This window comes from Equus quagga, chromosome 7 (assembly GCF_021613505.1).
Source record: "Equus quagga isolate Etosha38 chromosome 7, UCLA_HA_Equagga_1.0, whole genome shotgun sequence".
Lineage (NCBI taxonomy): Eukaryota > Metazoa > Chordata > Mammalia > Perissodactyla > Equidae > Equus > Equus quagga.
Genome location: NC_060273.1, coordinates 76,996,736 through 77,009,198, shown reverse-complemented (window position 1 = coordinate 77,009,198; position 12,463 = coordinate 76,996,736). Strand labels below are relative to the sequence as shown.

Below are 12,463 nucleotides of genomic sequence, written 5' to 3'. Positions count from 1 at the left end.
CAATCTTTTTCATTTGGAGTTTATAAGGTAATTGAGATCACTCATTAGTAACCTATCTAGGTCCTGTTAATGGATTTTTAATGTTTGTTGAGTGGCTCTGACTTGCAGGGACCTATTAAAGCTGATTTACCTCTGTGGAAGCAGCATGAACTAAGGGAAGTGACCAGGTAGTTATCTGGACTGTATCATATGTTCTCGCATCTCTAGTGTTTTGACGTGATAGTAATTATTACATCAGTTTTCATCCATTAACCTCCATTCGATATCAGTCTACCCATTTTCTTTTTGCTTCTACTTGACTTTGGGAGTTGCTTTATTCTTGTGTCTTTGTTCCTGCACATTTTGAGGTCTCTCAATGTAAAGAAAAGTTGCTCTTGTGTCCATATCATTGGTTTACTTCAAATCAAAACACCAACTGAATCTGGAGTTTGGGCAAATAGTAACAGTTTAAAAAGATTGTTGATTTCCTCCAGTGTTGTAGCTTCTCTGCATTTTGTCAGCCTTTTAAAGATTTATACAGTAGTCTAATCAGAAAAGATATAAAAGGGCTGCTTGTGGCTTTTACAGTAGTTTGGAAAGATGGAAAAGTGAGCTAAGGGCCTATATGTGAGCCCATCCAGCTTTCGCTTGGTGCACGGTGCTGCACAGTACTTTCTCAGTAAATATTTAAGTGATTAATAGATCTCTTTAGTGTTTCTTTTAGCATTAATATAGGGAGTTGCTTGTACCTTTTCCCATTGTTTCCATGAGAACCAAAACAATTTATTATACTAACACAGAAATGCCTCAAAGTGTTAGATGAAAACTGCATTTAACAAAATGTTTAGACATTATTTTAAGAGCATTTATTTCAGTCATATAGATTTCTTTTTAAAAATTAGCTTTGGGGCTTCATATATCTTTTGGTTTTTTTCAGAGATACATGCCCAAAAATACACTGACGTTTTTTCTAATTGATTAAAAAAGTATTTGTGATAGCTATGAGTTTACGGTCATTTTTTAGTTTGCCGTGCTCTAAGTATAGCATGACGTCATGGCATCCTTATTGGAAGTCTTCCTGCATGAGATTGGGCAGAACTGGCAGGGTAAACAGTAGCTTTAGGGGTATTGGGAAGATTACCGCTGTGCCTGGATTCTCCTGTGTCTTTGTCCCTAGTTTCAGTCATTGCTGTCGAGGCTAAGTGTGGGGTGAAGGAAGTGCTACTTGCAGGGTTCTTTTGTTAGAAGTTTGGAGAGAGAAACCCCTGACCTCATGGGTTTTAGAGAAAGCCTTCAAGTTCTTTCTAGTTCTAGAGTCTTTGATAACTTTAAGAGCTGAAATTTTAATGTTTATTGAATACTATGATGTCAGTGTATAGTAATCTTAAAGCTATGTTAAACTGTACTTCTTGTGTCTCCAAACATCCTGCCTCCTTTTGTGACTACATCCTCCTCTCAGCCAAAATAACAAGCTAACTCAAGTTTCAATATTCAATATCCTTCTCTGGCAGATGTTTTCTGGCAAAGGCCTTCCTGCGTTTATGAATTCTCTCTCAAGAAGCAAGAGAACACCTGCAGGAAGTGAATCAAGATGCAGAACAGAGGAATAATCACCTGCTTTAAAAAAAATAAAGTACTGTTGAAAAAGATCATTTCTCTCTATTTGTTCCTAGGTGTAAAATTTTAATAGTTAATGCAGAATTCTGTAATCATTGAATCATTAGTGGTTAATGTTTGTAAAAGCTCTCGCAATCAAGTCTGTGATGTATTAATAATGCCTTATCTATTGTTTGTAGTCATTTTAATAGCATGAGCCTTGTCCCCGTAGTCAGTAGGGGGCAGTCTTGCTTTATTCATCCTCCATCTCAAAATGAATTTGGAATTAAATATTTTAGTGTAAGATATGTATAATGCTGGCCATTTTAAAGGGATTTTCTCAAAAGTTAAAACTTTTGTTATGATTGCATTTCTGCACATAATCCATATTTGCTGTTAAAATTAATCTAGAAATTTATTCAGTTGTACTGTGAACACCTGGAAGCAAAGTCATAGTGCAAAGTACATTTAAAGTGTGGTCAAGAATGTGTTCTTAATTGGTCAATAATAATCATTGATTTTTTATAGTCTGTATTCTAAATTTTGCAGTACCTTGTTGTTCTGTGTTGTGTACCTAAGGGATTGCAGAGGTGTTGTCACTGTATAAAATAGAAAGGACAAGGACAAATGCACCTTAATTATTAAAATGCAATTCTTGACACTTTCTGTGTGATTAGAGTCCCTACCTCTTTTTTTCTTTTTCTTTTGTCTCCTGATGATTAGGCCCAGGGCTGGGAGTAGAGAGGGGATTAGGTACTAGGAGCAAAGAAAGAATTAGCATGGAACTTTTGAGATGATCCCTAACATACTGTATTACTTGCTTTTACAATGTGTTAGCAGAAACTGATGTGTTATAAATGTAGGATGATGTGCTTTCTGCCAAGTGGTAATTCACCTTGGTTTGCTATGTTAAAACTGTAAATACAACAGAACATTAATAAACGTCTCTTGTGTAGCAACTTTTGCTGTAGATCAGTGTTTAATTTCTTGGTTTGCATCTGTTGATTGCTAAGGCAATTTTTTCTGATCTTCATTCAAACAGATTCATACAGAATTATTCAGGAAATATAAAAAATTGGTCTTAGGCCAATTTTGTCTTCTTTTTTAGCACAGGAAGTTTTCTTCTTTCATATCATACTCAATACATTCCTAAAAATACATGTGAAAATTGGTTCTGCAAAAGATAATGGGCTAAAATAGGGAGGAGTTGTAGAGATCTTAAATCATTCTGGAATTCCCAATTATGCTTTGTGTTTTAGACATAGTCTTAGATAATTTATTTCCAATATTTTCTGCGCATTCTCTGCATTTGCCTTTTTTCTCAGTTGAGCACAGCCAAATAGTTTAAGTCCTGTGAGCACCCAGTTGAGGCGAAAGATGTCTTCATTCCTCCTGATTTCTATTCTTATCTCAGTTGTGTTAAATGTAGAGACTAGTAGTTCTTATAATATCAGCCATTTGATTGTTTCCCTCTTCCACTTACTCAAATAAAACATAAAGAAAAAAATGCAGCAAGATGGTCAGACAACTACACACACCAGCACTAGCACGGTATGATGGCTGCAAATGTTCATTTTTCTGCTGCATTTGAACATCCAGGATCAGCTTAGGACGTCTGTTTAGGGGTGTCAGTGTGTGATGCACAGAAGTGAAGGTTGTTTGAAAGCCAAACAGGAAAATGGAGAGCCTCCTAGCTTGACATTACAATGATTATTCTAACTAGTTTATTGATTATTATAAGTAATAGTATAGTATCGTCTTGTTTTAAAGTTATATTTTGCAGTAGATAAGCAGAGGGTTTTATGAAAGTCTTTTTGAAGATTTTTAAATTTTGAATTAGATTATACCAACACTAGAGTTTGGAAAAGTTTATAGCCTATATATATAATGTTCTAAGTTTCAGAATTACTGGATCTCTAACAAGCTGAATAAATGTAGATATCTGTAACAGAGCTATTTAAATCATCCTACAGGACAAAATAGAATGGCCCCAAATCACATGAACTCAAGCACTGTAGACTTGCTTTGTTTATTCTCTAGGTCCTTGTGCCTTATTTGGTTTTGTATATTCAGAGAACCGAAATATTTGGAATTCCTATTTCTACATATCTGGTGGTCCGTAAGACTTTGTCAAATGTAAACCTATAGTTTGATATGCTTTAAAAGTACTTAGGAGGAGGATTTTCTTTTAAATGTCCTAAAAATTAAAGTCTTTTCAGATACATAAACTTGGTACCATGTGTCGCCTAGAGTCCTTACTATTTACGGTGGAAATGTTCGTGCTATACTGTTAGTTTTCATTTTTGTCTCATTCTTTTCTGTCTCCTCTTCATTGTAATAACCCTTTCAGGAGGCCAGCCCGGTGGCGTAGTGGTTCAGTTCGTGCACTCAGCTTTGGCAGCCCAGAGTTCGGTGGTTTGCATCCCAGGCGCGGACCTACATACCACTCATCAAGCCGTGGCTGCATCCCACACATAAGATAGAGGAAGATTGGCAATGGTTGTTAGCTAAGAATAACCCGTTCAGCCAAAGGGTAGGTCTTTAAAACAAATTATTTGAACGGGGATCCTGAGGAACTACTGTTATTTGCCTAAGGTTAGGGAGTAAACTGGCTTTGACCCTCGGCTAAGGGACAGCTAGGGTCACCCATGACCACAGAGGTCCCCCATGTCTCTTACTTCTTGTTACTATTTGGAATGATACAAACTACATTTAAAGGGTTCTGTGCAGCCATTTCTGTTTTTGAGAAAGTTAGATTGCTTTGTGTGGGAATAAAAGCTGTTATTAAAATTTACCTGTTAAAAAATAAGAATGAATACCTTTGCTAATGAGATCAATTTTGTTTAGAGTTTCAAAGAAAGAACAAGCTTTTTAGTGAAGTAAATGATACTCTATTTTCGTTTGTTTCTTGTTCAGTGTGATGTACTCCACTTCGCTATATCGTTTATGTGGAAGTGACAGTTTAGTTTAAGTGGTCACCTGAGGTGACGAGGTTCTGGGGTGAGAAGTAACAAAAATATACCCCACGAGGGGAGCTCTGGCCTCGGCTCTGACTCCAGCCTCCCACCTCTTCCTGCTCTCCGGCCTTCTTGAGGGTTGGCATAGTGGATAGTGAAAAATCACCCGGCTCTGAGTCCAGTAAACACCAGTAATCAAATTTTAGCTTAAAACATGCCAAGAATACACGTAGAACTGGACGTTAATGTAAAGAATGAGGGAATATTTTATGAAAAAGTAAGTATGGTTCTTACCACCTGAGTCTGGTTCTTGGCAAAACCTCAGTGATGCGTCCAGGTCAGCCATGTGCAAGGTGTAGTTGAACAGTTTTCAGGTTCTGGTGGTGTCTTTCAGCTATGTAGATTTTTGCCTTTCAGGCTTTCCGAAGATGATTGAAGGGATGATGAAGGGCACCACAAAAATGCACAATATGTTTCCGTAGATGGTTTGTGCATTTTTAAAAATCTTCTTTTGCATATTTTTAAGCCTAAATAGTATTTGTAGACTGTAGGGTAGATTGAGTGAGAGCATCTGTTACACCAATACTGAGGTGCTCGTGGTTTAACTTTCCTGTTTGCAAATTCCTGTACACCGTTGCAGATGTGTTGTACTCATTTAGAGCACCCACAAAAAGTGCTCTTTGACGGGTGGCCTCTGAATATTGGGTCTTTGGAGGCTGGTACTAAAGTGGAGGACACGTCAAAGAAATACGCCAGGAATTCCCAAAGGGGAGCGTAAGTTTAGATTGAGAGTAAACGGTTTTCAGGAGGAAAAGATAGGGACAGAAACTGATTTTGTATCATCTCCATTCTAAAAAGAGGCTATTTTATATCCCAGTTCGTTGTATCGCCCAAGCTATGTGGCCTACAGAAAGACCTGCTCTCGTGGGAAGTCTGAATAGAGAGAGCTGTGCTCCCGAGGACAGTGTCGCTGCCTGTAAAATCTGAAATAGTCCCTCTACTGCGTGGCATTTTGATCCCCTCAGCCCCCCCAGTTATTCTCAGAATTTGTCACTTGTAGAATAGATATATTACACAAGTTTTGGGTTGATGCCTGTTTTTACTTACGAATCTTTTCTTTCTTTACCGAAAAGCACTATTTTCTGACTTTGAGAGTTGTAATTCCTAAGTTGGTCAGTTGGAGAATTAGTGAGATGTAAACTTAAAAGCTCTTAAACCTGAGAGTGTAGACTACATGAAATGTGGAAGATCTTTTTGCATTTCTGCAGGATTTCACCCAGGTCAGAAACTGAGATGCATCTCCCAGCCCTGCCTCGTGTGTTGTTCCTCCTGCTCCCAGGGTGGTTAGTTTTTATCATTTGTGTGATTGCAGGTTTATAGACCCCAAACCCAGAAGAGTTATTTCCTTTAAGTGTTACAAAGATTAGTGCTGGAGCTATGAGAAGACAACAGTATTCACGCTTATTCATTAGTTGTCTAGAAGGTTCGTGAGTGCTGTATACAGCCTGGGAAACAAGAAAATGGGTCAAAAACCTAAAAGAAATCTCTCAAATAAAGAAGGTGACTTCTTGACACCAAGCATTATCGGCTAAACTGGAACTAAGGAAGTGCTGCCTTCTGACTGTAAAACCCAGCCCCGCTCTTTCCTGAAATCCTTCCAGAGCTGCAGAGAGTTTTCACGTTGCGTCGTTAGGGTTTGCATTCACGTCCCCTGCTGAGAGCGGCTTCCCCTGTTTAAGCCGGTTACTTCCTGAGCCAAGTGGGGAGGATTGGAGCAACCTATTATCATAACTCAGCTAGAGTTACACTTGATGAAACATCCTTCTTTTCTTTTGCACAACGGTCAGAAATGCCTAAAATGTTCCCTTAAGTGAGGTTTTAGAAAGAATTTCACCATCTGCTTCCTGACTCCACATCTTTATTTTGACAGAACATTTCACAGGTTGTATTTGGCAGTCGCTGGGTTTAGATGTCATTCCTGTCAATTTGGTATGTTATTTTTTTCTCTGGTTGTCAACATTGAGGATTTTTGCGTCCATGATTTATTCCAGTGCATGCTTTAACTGGGATGGCAGATAATTTATTGATCGAGCTGCTGGATGGATCACTAATTTCACCAGCCTCTGTATTAGTGGCATCATTTGGTAGTATATAGTTGTTTTAAAAAAGGGGGCACTAGTGGCCTGAAGAAGCAAAGTTAGCAGTTCATTTGTTTCTAGGTCTTAGTGACTCTCAAGCCCTAGATCTGTGTCCGCGTGGGCATGGGGACGGGAAAAGCTGTGTTTGGGTCGTTATATTGTATGTTGTCCCCAAGGCTGTGTGTGTGAAATGGGGTTTAATCTGCGCTAGGTCTCCCACCTGTTTTTGGCCCTAAGCCCTTGTGTGATTTATCCGTTCCCTGGATTTAGGTATAGAAATCAAACTTTTTATGTTTTTCCAGCATCCATCCTGTAGAATTACAGGGGGCAGATTGGGTTCCTGCCGTGGTTCCTCAGAGCTTCCAAATAAGGGTAATGAGTAAGCACTCAGCTCGAATCTTCACTCTCCATCCAAGAAGGGCGAATAGAAGAAACTGCAGAGCGTGTATACCTACACTTAAAATTACAAGTTACTCTTTCATTGGAATATTTTCATGGCATTGATTGTTGGGTAAAATTAAGAATTATTTTGTCTTGGGGGCCGGCCCGGTGGTGTAGCGGTTAAGTGCGCACGTTCCACTTCGGTGGCCTGGGGTTCTCCGGCTCTGATCCTGGGTGAGGACATGGTACTGCTTGGCAAGCCATGCTGTGGTAGGCATCCCGCCTATAAAGTAGAGGAAGATGGGCACAGATGTTAGCTCAGGGCCAGTCTTCCTCAGCAAAAAGAGGAGGATTGGCAGCAGATGTTAGCTCAAGGCTGATCTTCTTCTTCTTCAAAAAAAAGAATTATTTTGTCTTCATGTTGGTCTTCTCAAAGCTCACGGTTACCATATTTTCCTCTTCTTTATGGCAGAACTATGGGAAAGAGTGTGTATGCAGAGCAATGGGAAAAGACCATAGGGAAATTAATTCCTGAATATTCGGCTAAGAGTTATTGTGGACTCTTCCTTAGAGGTCATTAAAAAAGAGAGTAGACCTTCCTCTGTTTGGAATGGTTTAAAAGGCTAGAGGAAAAGGAGGAGTGGATTAGCAGGCCCCTTAAAGTCCTCAAGAGCTTGAGAGGTTTGCATGTGGCCCATGTCAGTTGCAGATGGAACAGTAAGTTCGACAGATGTCACGTGTGCCATTCCCAGGCTGTGCTCCCTTCAATGTGACCTTCTGGGAGCACTGTCCTAAGTAGTCCCTGAGAGAGGAAGGAGTGTGTCGAAACTTCTGGGAAGCCTAACTTGGGTGGCTTATTACGCACTGCAACAATTTTTTAAAGACCTGATGATCAAAAAAAGTTGCAGTTTGCTCAGAATTCCAAAAAGAGAAAATGAAACCTACTCTCTAGTTTCTGAAGGCACGTTTGAAGTTCTGTGTGCTCCGAGGGGTTTTGTCTAGGTGGCATTCCCTAACGTTACCTTCATGGACCCTTCCCCTAAGGGACCACGGGTGGGAGAAAGAAGATTAGGTGGGGAAGGAGGCCCACAGGAAATGAAGTCTGATTTGTTAAGAAAGGAGGACTGACGGGAGAGTGGAGCAAATTGGGGCCTTTGTTCCTTCTCCTGCTTTAATCCTTTGCACTTCCAGAAGAAGATTGCCAGCTAATTGCTAGGAGCCCCCCATAAAAGAGGATTGGCTTAAATTGAAGAATAAATTTAAAGAGTGACTAAGGATTTTTTTTAATTCCTCCTTTATCCGGGTCACTTTTCTTTACATATGATTATGTCTTCAAGAAGTAGTTGGATACCCTCCGGAGAGGTTTTCCTTAACAAAAAAGAAAGGAAAAAAATCCCTGAAATTCCGGAGACGTTTTCCCCCTCTGCTGCAGCATTTATGTAAGAGTGTGATAGCTAAACTCACTAGACTGTGGTTTAAAAAAAAAACCAAGGAGACTAATGTGTTTTCTGGTGGCATTTTTATACAAGTGACTCATGGGCAGAAGTCTATCGACCATTTGAAAGTGCAATCTGAGCTTTCAGGGGAGGCATTTAATTCTCTGAGTACAGACACTGTACTGAGGACAAATTACTGTTTGTACCTTACTGCCAATCTCAATCGTGTCCTCACTGGGTGCTTATTTTCAAATCATACCTGATCCATCCAAAAACAGTACACTAAAAATTGTCGTTAAAACATATCAAGTTTTAATAGCAAGCCATGGATACTTTTACTGCCTTTAATTTATTGCTGGGTGTATTTTATTAGAAGGAAAGGTAAATAAATGTGTTTTGCAGAAAATATGTAAGTCAGCTCCAGTAGCAGTTTACTGTTTTTTAACTAGATGGTGGAGCATTTACACGCTTAGTTTATTGGTGACCTTCCCATAAAGTTTTTAGGAACATAGGGCCGAACAGAGGTCATCAGTTTATCCAGGCGAGGGCTCCGCAGCACTGCTGTGGCGACTTCAGACAGCTGAGGAGAAGCCAAGACATCTCCCTGCGTCTTCAGATTCCACGTGGCCTTGGTTTCACCTCCCTCTATAGTATTTTATTTCCTTGGAAAGTGTTATACATGAAATTTGGAAAATCACCTGTGTTAGAAGTGATAAAGTTCTACTTTTGAAAAATATAGTTTCTCTATGTGATAAACACTTGTGCTCTGGCTTTTTAAAATTTTTATTTGTTTTAAAGCACTTTGTTAAGATGTGATTGGGGGCTGGCCCCTTGGCCGAGTGGTTAAGTTTGTGTGCTCTGCTTCGGACACCTGGAGTGTGCTGGTTTGGATCCTGGGCGCAGACCTACACACTGGTCATCAAGCCATGGTGTGGCAGCATCCCACGTGGAAGAACTAGAATGACTTACACCTAGGATACACAACAAGGTACTGGGGCTTTGGGGAGGAGGGAAAAAAAGGAAGATTCCAACAGATGTTAGCTCAGGGCCAATCTTCCTCACCAAAAAAAGGTTACCTAAAAATAAATTTGTAAAAAGATGTGATTGACAGAAAAAGCTGTACATATTTAATGTATACAACTTGATGAGTTTGGAGATAAGTACACATCTGTGAAACCATCACCACAATCTGTGCTGTAAACGTATCCATCACCTCCAAAAGGTTCCTCCCACCTTCTTTAGATTTTTATTATTCTTACCACTTTTTTGGTGATGAGAACACAACATAAGATTTACCCTCTTAGCAAATTCTTAAGTTACTATGCAGTATTAACTATGGGTGCGCTGCCCTGCAGTAGATCACTAGAACTTATTTTGCATAACTGAAATGCTCTGGCTTCTTGAATATTGTTGCTTTAGGCCTTCATTGATAAATATTAATTTGTGTTAGCTGATAATGATGTGTATGACGTTGTGCTAGATACAGTGTATGCAAGATTTGTACAAGATAGCCCCTGACCACAGGGAGATTCTGGTCTAGGGAGAGGCTTGGCAGGACATAAAACAAAAGTATTTTCCTGTCCAAGAAACCTGAACACATCATAATTTTCTCTGCCTTATTTGTGTAGTGGTGGAAGAAGCTTTTTACACTTTTCAAGTTATGATTATCTCCTCTAATTTAGTCTTCACCAGAAGGGACTAAAGATCTTCATAAAACAAAATACCCTCCAAAGAAGGAGAGATTACTGCCACTGGGGGGCCAGCCCCCAGGGGCCCAGAGGATGGAGGGCGTGTGTCAGGGCGCTGTGCGTCTGGGACCTGGCGAACCAGCTGCATGCGGAGAGGCGAGCATGAGGCCACCAGGCCAGGGCTTGCACCCTCGTTCTGTGTTAGCAGCTGTGGGATTTGGATCATTCACTTGCCCGTCCAAGCTTTGGTTTCCTAATCTGTGTCCCAGAATATTTTCTCACAGGGCTGCTTTGAGTTCTAAACAGGAGAATGGAAGTAAAGAGCCTGGCACACAGAAGACAGCTCTCTGCAGCTCGCCAACCAGCAACAGTGCTGGATCCAAGGGCAGGACATTAAAAGCCCAAACCTGTAATTCAAACCAAGGGCATTCATTTCCTTCTCAGGACCACATAGCTTTCATAAATTCTGCCTTTCCTCATTCCTTCTTTCCTAAAGGCTGTCATTAGACCATCCCCAATAAGTCAGACCACTCTTCCTCCTGAATTCCTGCAGCCCAGATGAGAATAGGACTTCCTCTTGCTTTTCTGGTCATACTGTGGTGTGTTTGCCTAGGACCTTTTATTTATATACACATTCACTTGATCCTCACAGATTACTATAAAAGGGCTTATTATGCATTCTTTACCACCAAGCAGCCAGAGTCTCCCTCCCCCTGGCAAATGATTTTTCAACACTCGGTCACACCAAGACACTCTACAAATCCAGTCAACTCTGATTCTCATTTCCTTTCCCAAGTTCTATAGGCTGTAGTTCCGGCCTCCTGTTTCCTTGGGCCGTTTGTGTTCTATTCCAAGACTGGCCATGCTCTATCTTTGTGTGTATGTAGGTCTTCAAAGTGCCCGTTGAACCTCTCACCCTCCGCCTTGTTCTTTCTGCACTTGCCTGAAGTTCTTGGCTGTTCTCTCTGCTCTTCACGCATCCTCTTGGCCTGCCTCTCTGCACCTCCCCTATCAGCGACTTCTCTTTGCCTTTTCCTATCCTACATTCTGACACGGCTCTTTTCTATGACTGTAGAGCGGGCCATTTTCTCCGTGGCCGCCTTTCCCTTTCCTTTCTCTGCATCTCGCTGTGTCAACCCCAGTTACTCTCTGCCTTCCTTTACCATCCGCTTAGCCTCACCCAACAAGAAAACCGCCTGCCTTATTTTCCTTCCCAAAGCCCTCCAGTGAGCGACCCTGAATGGATGTTCCCAGCCTGTGTCTGGGTCTCCTCCCCCCAAGTCCAGGCCTGCCCAGGTACCACCTACCTGTTTTCTCCTTTTATTTGGGACCTGGGGAGCTTTTCACAGATGTGGCCTTTGTCACAGTGTCCACAGGCTTGCCTCTTCTCCGTGCCGCTCTTAGTTTGTTAGTTTGGTTTGGTCATTAGAAGATATTGGGGTGTCCTCTGCCCATGTTCTTCCTCACTTTACATGAACACAAATAAATGACTTCTGCATGAGTCCACGGCCAGCTTTGGGTCTGTGTGGACAAGCACCTGGCAGTTGGCTAGCGCCAGTTTTCATAATCCTCTTGATGTTTCTGAACTATCTTCCAAGAAACACTAGGCTTCTGTAAGCTTTTAATTGGAATTTCATCTTCTAAAAATATCTTTAACCATTAAAAATACAATAAAATGTCTTCACTCAAATGTGTGTTCAACCTGTGTAGTTATTTGTGCTCTCATTGACAGACCTAAGTGGCCCAAGGATTAAAATTGAACATAGAAATGAACTGACTCAATGAAAGCAGTATTTTTCTCTGATTTCTAGATTGGGGTCTCAATAAGATTTTGTTTACAAAAAAGGTTGTGCAGCTAAAAAAAAAAAGTTTGGAAATCACTGCCCTAACTCATCTCTCGCTGTGCCTGAAGCTGGTAGGCCATCGTACATGCTTTCCCCTTGATCTTACAGGGGTTTCAAAAATACCTGATTTTGGAAAAAATAACTAAGTAATCTAAAAGTCACCTGTAATCCCATTCCACCCCAAAATCAACTGCTTGTTCTTTCTCAGCCCTGTTTTATGAGTTTATCGTTTTTACATGGTGTATGTACTAGCCCCTAGTACAGCCTGGTGAGATGAGGTCTCTCATCCTGCTTATATCAGACATTAAATTTCTTACAGTCTTTTTACTGCACTGGAGATTATCTTGCCTTTTCCTGCATTTCAACTAGTTCTGATGAATCCTAAATGATAGTGTTTTTTTAAGCCAGCTTCTAATACCTGTTCTTTCCCGTTTTGTTGCTAAG

General features: G+C 40.6%; 1 protein-coding gene across 1 annotated transcript in view; it reads left to right on the top strand.

Moving 5' to 3' along the window:
- NDFIP1 (Nedd4 family interacting protein 1) overlaps positions 1-2,535 on the top strand; it is a 46,494-nt gene extending 43,959 nt beyond the window's left edge. Inside the window, exon 8 of the mRNA XM_046666889.1 lies at positions 1,491-2,535. The gene's annotated coding sequence lies outside the window, so the exon portion shown is untranslated. The remainder of the gene's footprint in view (positions 1-1,490) is intronic.
- Positions 2,536-12,463: the final 9,928 nt, after the last annotated feature.